General features: G+C 47.6%; 1 long non-coding RNA gene across 1 annotated transcript; it reads left to right on the top strand.

The window, feature by feature from the left end:
* The first annotated feature begins 10,505 nt into the window (after window positions 1-10,505).
* Window positions 10,506-11,695, top strand: LOC127338430 (uncharacterized). The gene is made up of 2 exons (XR_007874360.1): window positions 10,506-10,625; window positions 11,387-11,695. It is a non-coding gene; the product is annotated as an uncharacterized lncRNA (long non-coding RNA).
* Window positions 11,696-12,178: the final 483 nt, after the last annotated feature.

Genomic DNA, 12,178 nt, shown 5'->3' with positions numbered 1-12,178 from the left:
GCTTTGGGTTCGGGCTTGTCAGGTTGTAACTTCTTTACATAAGCTTCGTAGCCCCAAACTTTAAGGAACGACAACTTAGGTTTGTTTCGAAACCACAATTCATACGGTGTCGTTTCAACGGATTTAGATGATGCCCTATTTAAAGTGAATATTGTTGTCTCTAATGCATAACTCTGAAAAGATAAAGGTAAATCTGTAAGAGACATCATAGATCGAACCATATCCAATAGAGTTCGATTACGACGTTCGGACACACCATTGCGCTCTGGTGTTCCCGGCGGTGTCAACTGTGAAAATATTCCGTATTTCTTCAAATGCATGCCAAACTCATAACTCAGATATTCACCTCCACGATCAGAACGTAGAAATTTAATCTTCTTGTTACGTTGATTTTCTACTTCACTTTGGAATTCCTTAAACTTCTCGAAAGTTTTGGATTTGTGCTTCATCAAGTAGATATACCCATATCTACTCAAATCATCTGTGAATGTAAGAACATAACGATAACCACCGCGCGATGCTACACTCATTGGTCGACATACATCAGTATGTATGATGTCCAACAAGTCTGTAGCTCGCTCCATAATACCAGAGAATGGAGTCTTAGACATTTTTCCCATCAGACATGCCTCGCATCTATCAAGTGATTCAAAATCAAGTGATTCAAGTAGTCCATCAGGATGGAGTTTCTTCATGCGTTTCACTCCAATATGACCAAGAGGATAGTGCCACATATATGTAGAATTATCATTTAATTTCTTTCGTTTAGCATCAATGTTATGTATATGTGTATCACTAATATCGAGATTTAACAGAAATAAACCATTCATCTCAGGTGCATGACCATAAAAGATATTATTCATATAAATCGAACAACATTATTCTCAGACTTGAATGAATAACCGCTTTGCGATAAACAAGATCCAGATATAATGTTCATGCTTAACACAGGCACCAAATAACAATTACTCAGATTTAAAACTAATCCCGATGGTAGATGTAGAGGGAGCATGCCGACGGCGATCACATCGACCTTGGATCCATTTTCAACGCACTTCGTCACCTCGTCCCTCGCTAGTCTTCGTTTATTCTGTAGCTCCTGTTTCGAGTTACAAATATGACCAACCGAACCAATATCAAATACTCAGGCACTACTACGATTACTAGTAAGATAGACTTCAATAACATGTATATCAGATATACCTTTCTTTTTGATGTTGCCGCTCTTCAGATCTGCCAGGTACTTTGAGCAGTTCCGCTTCTAGTGTCCCTCTTCTTTGCACTAATAGCACACAATATCAGATTTAGGTCCAGCCTTGGGTTTCTTAGGAGGCACGTCAGCTTTCTTGCCGCCCTTCTTGAATTTACCCTTTTCCTTAGGCTTACCCTGCTTCTTGAACTTGGTGGTATTATTGACCATCAACACTTGGTGCTCTTTCTTTATCTCCACTTCAGCAGTTTTTAGCATTGAGAAGAGTTCAGGTAACGTCTTGTCCATGCACTTCATGTTTTAGTTCATCACTAAGTTCTTGTAACTAGGTGGCAGTGATTGAACAACACGATGAATCCCCAAGGCGTTAGGAATCGTTATTCCCAAGTCTTGGAGTTTCTTCGCGTGCCCAAACATCTTGAGCACGTGCTCGCTAACGGAGTGTCGTGGTATCGTCACGGCATATGCCATAGGATGGCTAAAGAGGGTGGTTCCTGCAATGGTCTACGGTGGTATCCGGATGCGGGTATGGGCACGAGTGACACAACGACGTACCCAGGTTCGGGGCCCTCGTATGGAGGTAACACCCCTACTCCTGCTCTAGAGTGTATAAGAGATATCACAGTACAATGGTGCTCCTTGAGCTGTATCCGGCTGCTCGGGGAGGCTAAAGGTAGACGAAGGTCTCTCTCCCAGAGCAGCTCTAAGACTAGAAATGAGAAGTGATCGATCGTCCCCCGCACGAGAGGGGGCAGTGCGGCTTATATAGGCGCTGGCACTTTACAGAGAAGTCCCTATGACCTACTGGCCGGCTCCGTCGGCTCCGGCTTTCTGCTCCTTCCCGAGGAGCCTGCGTCAGCACCGTTGAGGCGTTGAGGCATGTCCGTCCTTCTGCCAAAGTCAGCGGCGACAAGACGTGCCAAGCATCGTGGGAGAGGCGTCTCTATCTGCGTCGGTACCCTGTAGCAGTACGGCGCAGCTCCGGCCATGATGGTCTGTCGGAGGCGGGGCACTGTTCCTTCATAGTGCCCCTTGCTTTACGGGAGATGAGGTCAGCGTGGACCTTTGCACCCGGATCACCTTTCCAGATCCTTCTCCTGCAAGGCTCACCAGCCTCGAGCCGGCCAGGGGAGAGACAAAGCAGCTGGACATGGCACATAGAAGCCGGCCCAGCCATAGCGCGGACGACCATGGCCAGACCGGCGTAGACTTTGAGCCAGCCGGCTCCCAAGGCAGCCGACCACGGCTCCAGCCAGCTGCTCCTCAGCCTGCCTTTGCCGCGGGCCAGCCGGCCCTGAGCCAGCTGCTCCTAGTCTTTTGCCCTACCCGGGGTCTTCCCCCCGACACGGAGTTGCCCTCTTCCATCTTACAGTTAAAGAACTTTTCAGAAGCACCATAGCTTTCCACGGCCGCATGAGTTTCAAATATCATTTTGAGCTCACTGATTATATCATGAGGGTCGTGGGTCTCAAAGAGTTTCTAAAGCTCCGATTCTAAATCGTAGAGGATGGCACACTAAACTGTGGAGTAATGTGTCTTCCGAGTGAGGTAAACAGCTTTAGCCTCATCGGTAGCTGTTTCTGCAGGTGGGTCACCCAACGGTGCATCGAGCTCATAGAGCAGTTGTCCAGCAGTGAGGACAATCCTCAAGTTACGAAACCAATCCTTAAAGTTGCTTCCGTTGTTTTTCAGCTTTTCTTTCTCTAGGAACGAATTAAAGTTGATGGTAGGGGTCACCATAATCTATAACATATTTGCAAAGAGTTTAGACTAAGTTTATGAAAAAATGAGTTTACTATTAATTTAAAATTAACTAGTTGAACTCCCACTTAAAACAATATCCCTCGGATTGTCTTTACTGATTACACGAACCAAATCAACTACACCAAGTCCGATCATCACGTGAGATGATGTAGTTTCAGTGGCAACTGTTCATCATATCATCTATATGATTCATGCTTAACCTTTTGGTCTTTCGTGTTCCGAGGCCATGTCTGTACATGCTAGGATCGTCAAGTCAAAACCTAGTTTCTGCATGTGCAAAACTGGCTTGCATCCGTTGTATGCACATGTTGAGTTTATCACACCCGATCATCACGTGATGCTTTAAAACAACGAGTCTTAGCAACGGTGCTAACTAAGGACGAACACTTTATTACCTTGATTTTCAGTGAGAGGGATCATCTTATAATGCTACCATCGCGATCTAAGCAATATAAGATGCATAAAAGGATTAACATCACATGCAATTCATAATGTGATATGATATGGCCCTTTTGTCTTTGCGCCTTTGATCTTCGTCTCCAAAGCACGAACATGATCTACATCATCAACGGACATGATCTCCATCATCGTCGGCGTATCATCAAGGTCTATGGCGTCATCTTCATGGTTGTTCACCACATGTAGCAACTATTACAACTACTTTTAAATAATAGTACCACATGAAATATAAAGACAACCATAAGGCTCCTGCCGGTTGCCATACAATAATGATCATCTCATACATATTCATCATCACATCATGGCCATATCACATCACCAAACCCTGCAAAAACAAGTTAGACGCTTCTAATTTGGTTTGCATATTTTACGTGGTTTAGGGTTTTTGAGTAAGATCCAATCTATCTACGAACATGAACCACAACGCTGATACTAGTGTTGTCAATTGAAATAGTAAATTGAATCTTAACTATGGTGAGAGACAGACACCCGCAAAGGCACTTATGCAATACTAGTTGCATGTCGAGCGTTGAGCAAGTCTCATGAACGCGGTCATGTAAAGTTAGCCCGGGCCGCTTCATCCTACCATACCGCAAGATGCAAAGTACACATAACAAAAGACAACAAAAGCATCAACGCCCACAAAACCATTGTGTTCTACTCGTGCAACAAATATATGCATAGACACGGCTCTGATACCACTGTAGGGATTTGTAGCATAGAAAATAAAAAAATTCCTACCGCAGGAACGAATAACAAGCCAAGATATAATCTATTAGATGGTAGCAACGAGGTGTAGATCATCATACGCTTGAAGATTGCTAAGCATTAACGAGATTAGATCTCGTGGTTGATGTAGTGGATCACTTGCCGCTTGCAAAAGCGTGTAGAAGATCTTGACGGTGCCACAATCGGGCAGCACCTCCGCACTCGGTCACACGTTCGGTGTTGATGACGATGCCCTTCTCCCTATTTCAGCGGGCAGCGGATGTAGTAGATCCTCCTCGGAATCCTGCCAACATGACGGCGTGGTGGCGGTGGTGGTGGAGATCTCCGGCAGCGCTTCGCCTAAGCACCGCGGGAGTATCGGGAGGAGGGGAGTGGCTAGGGTTTGGGGAGAGGGGGCACTTGGGGCGCTGGCCTTGGTGCCCTTGGGTGGTGTGGCTGGTGTGGTGGCCAGCCCCCTCCATCTCCCCCTTATTATATAGGTGGAACCCCCTATGGTTTGCCCAAAATTCGAATAAGAGTCCAACTCAAAACCTTCCATATGGGTGAAACCTAGGGAAAGTGGGACTCCTCCCTTTCCTTCCCCCGTGGCCGGCCATGATGGTGGAGTCCACCATAGACTCCACCTTCCCCTTTGGTCGGCCGGCTAGGGTTGTTGGAGTCCATCCGGGACTCCACCTTCCTTGATGATTTCTTCCGGAAGGTTCTAGAACATTCTAGCGCCTTCCATAAATGCACCGGATCATTTCCAAACTTGGAAAGTGACTTCCTATATATGAATCTTATTATCCGGACCATTCCGGAAATCCTCGTGATGTCCTGGATCCCATCTGAGACTCCGAACAACATTCGAACTCCATTCCATATTCCATATCTACTTAAAACGACATCAAACTTTAAGTGTGTCACCCTACGGTTCGAGAACTATGCGAACATGATCGAGACTCCTCTCCGATCAATAACTAATAGCGGGACCTGGAGATCCATAATAGCTCTCACATATTCAACGGTGACTTCGTGATCGAAAGAACCTTTCACATAAAATAACAATTCCATTTGTCTCGCGATATTTTACTTATCCGAAGTTTGATCCTCGATATCTTCATACCTAGTTCAACCTCATTACTGATAAGTATTATTTACTCGTACCGTGATATGATATCTCTTGTGAACCAGTCACATGCTTGAAAGCTAATTAGATATCATTGCACCAAGAGGGTCCATAGTATATCTATCCGTCATTAGGATGGACAAATCCCACTATTGATACAAGTGCTACCAGCAACACATACATCCAACTAAAAATGAACTTGCATGGCCTTTGCATGGATTTCACGGCAAGGGTCAATGGGAGTACGTCCATGCATGCAAGCATTTGCATTGATTTTACAGCAAGCCTAAATGTGCATATTTCCTCATGTGAGATGAACACCATAATAGATCTAACTGAACGTGCTCTTCAAAATAACAGTTGTACAATTTTAGCGGCTATAACAGTCAGGACATCTCCAGCGACGCGGCGCATTTCGGACGTCCAAACGGACGCGTCGGACCAAATGGTCGAAATCGTCCGGGTGTCCGTTTGCGTCGGGGGTGGCTCCAGCGGCACGACGCATTTTTTTTTCCATTCATGAAGCCATAATTTAATAAAAAACATAAAAAAGCCATAAAGGCGTGCTGCCTACTGCTCGTCGTCGCTGACGAGGTCAATGAACTCCGGCGTCGGCCATGGAAGCTGGTACGCCGACGGTGCAGGAGGTACCGCCGCTTGCGCAGGAGGCTGTGGCCACGGATCTCACGCCGGAGCAGCAGGCGGAGCGCGGTCGTTGGAACGCGTCGGCGTGGCCGGAGGAGTCGCCGGCCTCCCCTGCGCGAGCGCGGGCTCGCGGAGCTGGATTGCGAGCCCGTCCCACAAAGCGAGCTCGTTGAGCTCGTCCTGCTCGCTGTTGGCCAGTGCCATGGCAATGGCCTCCTCCTAGGAAAGGTCGGGCGGCTGGGTCTCCGGATCCCACGCCGGCCCGCCGTCGTCGTGGTCTGCCATGACGACGTCCTCGTCCTCGTCCGCGTCCTCCTGGTCGTTCTCTTCTTCTTCTGCGGTGATCTCGCGGTCGAAGTAGTCCACGTCGCCGAGGTAGCCAGCGCAGCGTCGAACTCCCACGTCCCGAATGAAATCTAGTTGTAGGAGTTCAGCGCGTACGCCTGATCCTCCCGCAGATCCGGCGGCAAGATCGCTCGGCGGCGGCGCACCTCGTCCCGCCGCTCTCGGCCCTCGCGCGGCACGGGGGGGACCGGCACGCGCCGCAGTTCAGGTACCAGCCCCCACCCGGCAAGTTCGCGTCTGGCCATGGTACCGGCAGGTTTTCCTCCCATAGCTGCCGCACGACGTTAACGCGGACGTACCGGCCGACCCGTGCCTTCTTGCCGGACCGCGAGCCGCTAGCCTCCTGGTCGTTCTTCGTCTTGCGGAACGGCCAACATTTCTTCCCCATAGCGTCGGTGGGGTGGATAGTGTGGTATTTGGCAATGATTTGGTCGGGGAAATGGGCGCCGGCAGCGTCCCTTTAAGAGGCTCGGATTCCATCTCGTCTTCAATGGCCTGCCACTGCAACGCCTACTAGCTGTGCACGCTCGCGGAAGCCGAGGCGCGCCATTAACGTGGCCCTGCAAAGGCTGCAGCGCGCCGCCCGCAAGTAATGCCGCGGAAGACGAAGCAGTTGTGCCGCTGCCAGGCGGGCCCGTGCGCAGCGTCCGCAGAGAGCCAGGTTTGCGTCTCCGCGGACGACCCGGTCACTTTTCGTCACGCCGCTGAAAGTGATGCCAGACGCATTTTCGGTCACGGCGGACACAAACGATCACTCAACGTCCATTTTCGTCGCGCCGTTGGAGATGCCCTCACGTCCTAGAAGTTCTGAACGTGGTGCAGTGGACATTGTAAATACACAGGTACTTGCACTCTGCTATACACTTAAAAAGCATTGCATTCTGCTTTTATATATGACAAAGCTAAGTTTGTTGGTGCATGCGCTTTCTAGTTCGGTATTCGTCTTTTTTCTCAGCAAAATTAACTGACTAATTCGTCTCTTGACTTTCTGATGCTTGATCTGTCCTTGGGACTGCTCAGCCACGGAACGCAGCAAATAGTAAATCTTCATGCCCTGCCAGAGTGTGCATGAATCCGCACGAACAAGGGATAGTGTGGGCTGGAGGGACGTCCGGGCTGCAGGCTTACCCGGGAGGAGAGCCCGGACGTGAGCCACAACACAAGAGACATATATTTTTTGAGGAAAATATATCATATATCACAGTAACTTCCAAGGTCAATAGCATCCCCACCTGATTTTTTATTCGAATACAGTACAGGCGTAGATGCTCACATATACGCATCTACACTCACCCCTATGTACGCATGCACATGCACCCTACCTTTATGTGCACCTCCGAGAGACTGCGTCCAAGAAACTTCATCCCCTGGGTCTCGAGACTATCTCCTCACATCTCAAACAAATCAAGCACTCACATCTAGCACCCAAGGCTAGGCACGGAGCTCACGAACACGAAGGTGCAGACGTGTGAGTACCACGACGTATTCGAGTTGCGCGGAGGACGCTGGCGGAGGACCAATGCGCTTGGGGATTATCTAGCCGTGGATCTTGGCAAGCTAAATGGCATACAGGCAGCCAGCGACCACGCGCTAGAACTCTACAACTGCCCCGCGGAAGTCGGCCGCGCGCGATGCAGGGGATCCCGCTCGATGCAGGGGAGAAGATCGTGTGCTGCAGGTGAGCAGGTCCAATATCTCGCCGCAGATCTTGTCGATGTCGGTGTCCCCGGGGGTAGGACTTGACTTTCCCTTGATGATCTAGAGCCCTCCAAATTCAATCTATGCCAATCTTGGTGATCGCTGGCACGGCCACGATCCTGTAATCAGCAGGTGACAAGCGCTAGTGCCCCCTCCCGGCCCCTCCGATACTGCTGTTCGATCAGGGAGAGGTACAAATTTCGATTCCATCCAGATCTAGGTTGATGGAGTACCTGCAGACCTCTACCTCCTCGGCGATTTCGGTCTGGATTGTCGATCGATTTGATGCATATCGCTCCTTATTTAAAGGCTCCTAGCAGGATAGAAGAGGAGTCGTGCCTAGTTGAACCGGTACCGTGGCATGTGTTTGTACTATGAGATTTGGTGGAAGGGCAAAACCGTCCAAAAAATATTTTTGACGAAACTTTTTGATAGAAACCTTAGCTTCTTTATCATTATGTATAGATTATATTATATATATATAGGTGTAGATTAAATTATTTTTTGGTGTGTGCTTTTTTGCGGGGTGTTCTTGGGTGCACATCCACCACAAACAGACAAGGGCTTCTGGCCTGTCCGTAGGCCAACACAAACATAAATGTGGTCCGCGCATTAGAGATGCCCTTATACACAAGCAATCCAAATGTCAGAACTTGAAGTGGGGTGCCCCAGGACTGAGCGCCAATGAGTAACCGTCTGATGGAACAGCTAGCACATGAAGTTTTTTGAAGCTACATTTGCATTTTTTGATTATTGTATAATTTTATATAAATCCATATAACATTGTTTCGACACATCAAAGAACAAAAGTGGAGGTTTCTCTCGCGTCAAGATGAAGATATATTGGATGCTTGTTCTCCTTGATCTGGTCGAAGTGTAGAGTTTTAGAAGGCTCCACCGGCGAACTCCTTTGGGCAACTCATGTGTGGAGATTAGTAGATCAAACGATATTCAATTGTGTGTTTCCCATTTTTTCTAGCCATTTGGTTTCAGGAGGGAGCTGGGAGAAGCTCTGCTATCTGCTTCTATCATGGAACATGTCTTTTTGGTTCCAAGGTGAAGTCAGAGGCAGAGAACGGCAACAGTATCATAGAGAGGCATTTTTTGAGCTCGCCGGCCATCCACCTCCTCGCCGCAGATCCGTCGGATCCCTCTCCCTCTGTCGGTCGCTCTGGCGGCGGGAGGGTGGGGGATCCCCGCCTCTCGGGTGTAGATAAGGTAGGTTTTGTTGGGTCTTCAGCTGGCGGAGCCGTGGAGGCGGAGGGGTCGCCGGCGGTGCTTTTGTTGCAGGTGCGTGTCCTCTCCGGCGACGGCGCTCCGAGGAGTTCCGTGGTGTCGCGTTTGCTTCTTTGGTACCCGCGTATCGGAGGATTCATGCCGTACCTTGGTCCCCGGCCAGATCTTGTGTGGCGTAGGATCTGGGAAGAGAAGAATAAGGAGGTTGCTACTCGCGTTGATCTCGTCGTTGGTGAAGATGGTGCAGGGTGGAGGCTCTTCGGAGCCGAGTGGCGTCGACTTCCCGTCCGTGCAGGGGAGCCTCCCGATCCAAGGCTTAGGGGAGGTGGTGTGGCGGCGCGCCGGCGTGACATTCTCGTCGTCGTCTTCGTCTTCGGGGTCCTGGAGGACCTACTTGTAATTTTTTTCTTTGTCCTGGACTGTTCTGTAAGAACCGAGGTTTAATGCAATCAGGGCCTTTTCGCAAAAAAGAGGCAGAGAATGGCATGGAAGCCGAGTTTTGAGGACTAGTGTTGGTGGTTCAAGGCTTTTGCGTCGATTGTGAACTTTCGTAGTGTTTCGAGTTTCATATTAGCGGCATGCAAGTGGTGGCGTCAGCACATGAGAAGTTCAATGCCCTAACTTTGAGGGCGAAAATTCAAGGACTGGCCTTAATTGATTGTGTCTGGCAAGGGCCATGTTGAAGCCATTGTTTTGAGAGCGGAGATTTTCTTGAGCTAAAAATCTAAGATCTTTGATTGGGCAACGACGGCGCTTGTGCACTGTTTTCTCCTTAGAGGCGTCGCTTTTGGAGAACTTGGACTTCACATCTTGTCATGGTGGTGTTCGTGTTGCTGCTATAAAGAGTAGAACACTATAGCATAATTTTTTTAGCTTCTTATTTTTTGGATGTGTGCATATGTACTACTATTAGGGTATGACATTGTTTTAGAGGCTAAATGTAATTGGTTTCTCCACGATATTTATGTAGAGTATCTCTTGATCAAAAAATTGGTTCGACATCATGTTATGCTTGCTCATCCCGGCAGTTAGGGCATACATATTTTGAGTTGAATAAGGAAATGTATCGCACAAATAATTATTCAAGTACCAAAATACATATTTGAGGTATACCACTTAAATATGGAGTAATTTATATAGAAAGAGGCTAGGATTGATTAGAGGATCGTCTAATTAATTTGTGTCAACGAATACAAATGGAAAGCTACCAGCCCGCCTCTAATTATTTGTTGCATACTAAAAATACATCCATTTGTTTTGTATATATATGTGGACGATGTAGCCAGTATATGCATGTATGCTTGTCGGACTTACACGAATAACCTCTGAATAGGAGATCTGCTTGTTCGTTGAAGGATACGATGCAGGGGAACAACAAGGCGGTCGTGCTCCTGGTTGTTATCCTCGCATGTACCACAATGCTTGCACAATGTAAGTTTTCTTCTTGCACGGTTTAGGTAAATCAGAGCAATCATGTGAATTATGATACTCTTTGAGGAAGAAAAACTCAAAAGAGCATGTACCAACCCTCCGCCTTCGAACCAACAGTCCTCCGCCCCCGAGCCCCTCGCTCTGTTCTATGTTTTCTGCCCTCAATCATCTTCCTAGCGCCGGCGATGGTGACAACCGAGGCAACATATCTCAGTCCCCGGGAAGAGCAGCAGCGGCGGCCGATCTCCTTCACTGGCCGGCGTTGGTGGCCCCCGATTTCCCCACGACTACACGAGCAACGCGCCGCGGGAAGACCACCATCGGCGCCACTGCGTGAGAAAACCGCTGCCCGCTCATCTCTTTACTGCTTGAGGTCGTAGCGCTTCTTCTCCAGATCTCATGCCGTTGTTCTTCCCGTTTCTCTGGCAGTCCACCATTTCCTCCATCGTCATCCCACGCCATTCTTCTAGAAACTAGGTACTACATCCGTACAGGTTTCGTTGTTGAAATTTTGTTCATCGTTTGGTCCGTTTGCGGAAGCTGATTAGCTCGTGTTTGCTCCTTCCGATACATTTGTTGAACCCGTGTAATCTGATTACCTTTACGTTTTCGTGTATGAACCAAAAGCTTTGTAAGTGGATTAAAAAAGTACGGTATTTGATAAGCTTACGATTCTTTGGATATCTACTAATTAGTTGAAATAAATCTTCTTCACTTTAGATTGAAAGCTAGTTAACGTGCACAACCTTATTTTCATGCAGCTCGAACAATCGACCACATGGATAGCAGGAAGCTCGAATTGTGTTCATGCTATAAACGAGTTGATGCTGAGCCCTGCATACACTACAATAAGTGTTTCTGCTGTGACATATATCCAGATAGCTGCGCTGCGACTAAAGCAGAGTGCATAAGATTTTGTGATGATGATAGAATATGCCGGCCATGAGACACCTTCAAATGGCCACGAGCGTGTACTTCATACTGTACGTGATAAGAAATAAGAATAATGTCATGACTACTTTTTTGGACTGATGAGATACAATGTCATGACGGCATCTGCATATGATTCATGTCTTGACTGTTTCTTTTTTGACTGATGAGGGATAATGGCATGACCATCCGGATTGAAAACTATGGATTTAATCGACTTATTTTGCTTGATTTTTACAATGTGTTCATCTACTAATATATCAATTCGTTTCTTCTTTATATCGTTTTATGAAGTTAAAGTTGATCGTGGACAGTATATTTAGGCTCATATGTTTGTTTCCCTACCGACGTGTTTGTCGAATGACGCGGAAACTCAGCAAAGGCCTGATTACAATCGGGAAGGGCTTTCCTGAGTGCAACACTCAGGCAAATAACATACTCACTCCGTTTCTTTCTATAGTGCCTATAGATTTTTAGCATATGTTTCAGAATATAAGGTTGTAGCTTGTTTTTTTTTTTTCAATTACCCCCTCCACCGATCAACTCCCACACGACATGCATGGAAAAAATCCAAACAAAATAGAAAATAATTAATTGAGATTCCTAAGGCATGACCCCAATGA

Source organism: Lolium perenne, chromosome 3, assembly GCF_019359855.2.
Source record: "Lolium perenne isolate Kyuss_39 chromosome 3, Kyuss_2.0, whole genome shotgun sequence".
In the NCBI taxonomy this organism is placed as follows: domain Eukaryota; kingdom Viridiplantae; phylum Streptophyta; class Magnoliopsida; order Poales; family Poaceae; genus Lolium; species Lolium perenne.
This window is presented reverse-complemented; position numbering and strand designations above follow the sequence as displayed.